Below are 4,418 nucleotides of genomic sequence, written 5' to 3'. Positions count from 1 at the left end.
TTTCGGTGCTGTTTTCATAGTTTCTTATCATAACATAACAAACACAACACGACTAGAAAAGTTGAGAAATAAGAGCGTCGCGTGTCGGTTATAAACCGCCATCTATTTCAAGTTTGTTGAAATTTAATAGTTTGATATATCGCTACTAGATGTCTCTTTTTAGGTCTTATAACATGCCATCTATCAGTAAGCACAAGAATCGCTTGCTACACTCTTTGAAATAACAAATTCAGTACATAAACGCTCGAGAGTTCATTTAAAAGTTCTACTATTGGGCAATAGATGGCGCGGATACCGATTACATTAGAATTATAGAATTCAGTGTGGTTGATTTTCATGAGAAGAGTAATAATTGTAATAAATGCCAAATGCGGACAATGCTTAATAATTTTATATATGTATATTGTATACTACATAATACGATATTTCAATGAATTTTGTTTGTAACAAACACGTTTTTGCACCTTATTAATTTTATGAAAACTATCGTACCCTACGGTGCAGTACAGTAATAGAATGTCATTAATTTTATCCCAGGTATCCTATTTTATTGAGACATCCGTTTTGAAGCAACTCTAAATTTAATGTAGAGTATTGGTAATAGAGTTGTAAGTAGGCCACCATATCATGTCATATCACCTTTCCACAACCCAAATCTTATTGATTGACCATAGTTTCCATAACAAAATATACATAAAAACTTGCAATAACAAGTTAATAAACAGTTAAACAGCCCAGGGTGCCGATAAGCCACCACTTTTACGATCAAAGTCAAAGTCCACTCGTAAAGTTTACTATAGCAGCGCCAACTTATTTATACGACGGCTAAATTTGGAACTAATTCTACTTGAAACAAAAAGGTCTCGAGTCTATTAAAAATTCAACATGCAAGCGTCGATTTGATCTCTAACTATCAGTTCAGTATCACTGCGTGTTCTTCTTTCAAATACACCTCGTATCTGAAACAGAAATGAAATACATTATCTGTGAAAATTTCAACTGTCTATCACGGTTCATGAGATACAGCCTGGTGAGAGACAGACAGACGGACAGTGGAGTCTTAGTAATAGGGTCCCGTTTTTACCCTTTGGGTACGGAACTCTAAAAAATACTCACTCTTCCCTAACATTTCCGCAACATTACACCACGTTTTAAATATCGAAAATCCATATCGTAACCTGCGTTAAAGGCAAAATGCAAATTCCTTTTTAAATAAATAATCCGCACGTGTTCCGCTATTTTTTAATATTTCCCGAAAAAATACGGAATAAAAAGGAATTTTACACAGTGTAAAAGCGGACAATTTATTTATATGCTGTTATTATTTACGAGGGACCGGGTTGAGGGTCAGCAAAGACCTCTAATGTATGGACTAGCTTCGTAGCTTGGAAGTCTTGGAACCCGGCATTCAAAACGGAAATGATTACTCAGGTACACTACAGGTAATTGGTAATGTTGGTTTGTAAGTGGTTTTTCTTACTTATCTAGCTTATTATTTAGTTTTTAGGGTTCCGTACCCAAAGGGTAAAACGGGACCCTATTACTAAGACTTCGCTGTCCGTCCGTCCGTCCGTCCGTCCGTCCGTCCGTCCGTCCGTCCGTCTGTCACCAGGCTGTATCTCACGAACCGTGATAGCTAGACAGTTGAAATTTTCACAGATGAGAAACAGAATAAAATAAAGATTTAAATGGGGCTCCCATACAACAAACGTGATTTTTGACCAAAGTTAAGCAACGTCGGGAGTGGTCAGTACTTGGATGGGTGACCGTTTTTTTTTGCTTTTTTTTTTTGTTTTTTTTTTTTTTTGCATTATGGTACGGAACCCTTCGTGCGCGAGTCCGACTCGCACTTGCCCGGTTTTTTTTTCGGTACCTATGTTTTAGTTGTGCGTTGTGCATTACGTTTTCTAGAACTTAACGTCGCATTTGTTTTAACTCGGCTGTACTCGTATTGAAGTTGGTTATTTGCTTTAATGGAGTCACAGACACACGTTTTATATCCGAATTAAATATAGCCTTTTATATTATTATAATTGCAAGCGCGTACTGATGTGCAAGTTGAATGTGGAAAATCTCCAAAAAGTTAAAAAAGTTATCGGAAATTTCAAATCACAGGATGAAGGAAACTTTCATTTAGAAACGGGAAAATTTCATAAATATATGAGTAGATTCAGATTTTTTTCCATAATTGCAATATTGATAACTTTCCATCATTACAAGCGCGTCCATAAGTTTCAAAGGTCTATGTGTATCCTGTTTTAATATCGAATAGTAAAGGGACTGTACGAGTAGGGGTAGGCTGTGACCTTGGCGGGTAATCAAGGTCATCGTTTTGGCACAATACAGTGCTTTGTATCGTGTTTCAGCTTATTGAAAAGGAGCTGAAGTATTTCCCTGAAATATATAGGTAGGTACCTATCTTAACGTACACAAAACAGGGTAAAACCATTGACGTATATCTCAGGACGGGCCTTACGGGCACTAAAAATGGTACTAGTTCAGAGGTGTCACTCACAAATTCGAGCCAATCGTGCAGTCTAACGCAACTAGTTGCGACCAATCGCGCGCGTGATGCGAACTCATCAACCAATCGCGTTGTAGCGGTGTCACACCGCTGTACTGGCCCCATTCATGCCCCATTCTTATTGTCCGTAAGGCCAGTCCTGAGATATACGTCAATGGGTAAAATACATGAAAACAAAGAAACCTTATAAAGTACCTAAGGTACATGGGTGGATCAAATATTAGGAACATAGGCTAATTCGAACGTACACTGATATCAGAGTGACACAACTAACTGATGTCATTCAGTTAGTGTGAGACCAAGATAAGTCTGCAACGATTTTGATAGCACACGCACTGCGACTGTTATTTTAAACGTCAAACTTCTATGAAATTATGACGTATAAATAACACTTGCACTGCGTGTGCTATCAAAATCGTTGCAGTCTGCAATCTTGGTCTAACTCTATCGTACATTACGTTCGTACTTTTTGGTACTTACGAGGGCCACACTGAAAGTTTTGCGTAACTTTTGAATAAAACCATTTATAACCATAATAATACATTTATTGCTTCTCAAGATATTTCCCCTTACATTTTATGAACATATTCACTCGATGGGACCATTTTTGGAAGCATGAGGCCCAATCACATGACTGCATGCTTTCGATGTGGTGATGAAACGTAGTAACTGCCTTATCCGGGGTCTTAAATGTCAAACCCCTCATTAAATCCTTCATTTTGGTAAATAGATAGAGGTAACAGTGTGCAAGGTCTGGAGTAGAAACTGTATAAGTGACATTTTCCACGTTTTCGGAATTAAAAAATGCTTTTGTCTTTATTGCGGTATGGGGAGACGCATTGTCATGATGCAGGAGGATGCGGCTTCTCGGTCGTCTCTCGCGGACTTTTCCAATGACTGCGGGCAGACAAATGGTAGTGTACCACTCAGTATTTAACGTTATTTTATTATTGACGACCGGTCTGGCCTAGTGGATAGTGACCCTGCCTGCGAAGCCGATGGTCCTGGGTTCGAATCCCAGTAAGGGCATTTATTTGTGTGATGAACACTAATATTTGTTCCTGAGTCATGGGTGTTTTCTATGTATATAAGTATGTATTTATCTATATAAGTATGTATATCGTCGCCTAGCACCCATAGTACAAGCTTTGCTTTGTTTGGGGCTAGGTTGATCTGTGTAAGATGTCCCCTAATATTTATTTTATTTTTATTTATTTATTTAAAAGTACGGTACAAATATGTCCCGTTTAAAAAAAACAGACGATCATAATGTTTGGCAACGCTTTTGGCTTGTTGAACTTTTATGGGCCTCCTGTCACCTTCAAAGAACCCATTCACTGGACTGTTGATTTTTTCCAGATCGTAGCAGTAAATCCAGGTTTCATCTCCTGTAACGATGTTATATACAGCATTTGAACTTCCTTGCTTATACTTACGCAGCATTTCTCGGCACCAGTCAACAAGTAGGTATCTGTTTATGGACTGAAGTTAATACGAGAGGAATCCACCGACAACAAGGCTTCCCGACTTTTAAATATTCTTGTAAAATCTTTTGTATCTGTCTCATAGCTATCCCTAATTCTCCTCAAATTTCGTCATAGGTGATTCGTGGGTTTTTTTCAATGAGTCGTCTCACAGCAGCCACGTTTCCTTCAGTGACCACGGTCGACAGTCGACCTTCACGAAAATCATTATCTAGAATAATACGGTCTCTACTAAATTCATCATACCAACGCCTCACGATGCTCCGATGTGGTGCTTCAATCCCAAAAGCATTTTGAAGGCGAGCACTACACTCTTACGGAATAAGCGAACTTTTAAAATCATACAAAATCATAGCTCTAAAATCTTTTCGCGTTAAAGCCACGTTCAACGCAAGTGATTTACTTTGACA

This window comes from Cydia splendana, chromosome 4 (genome assembly GCF_910591565.1).
Source record: "Cydia splendana chromosome 4, ilCydSple1.2, whole genome shotgun sequence".
NCBI classification, from domain to species: Eukaryota; Metazoa; Arthropoda; class Insecta; order Lepidoptera; family Tortricidae; genus Cydia; species Cydia splendana.
The sequence above is the reverse complement of the archived record's forward strand: the minus strand, read 5'-3'. Positions refer to the sequence as shown.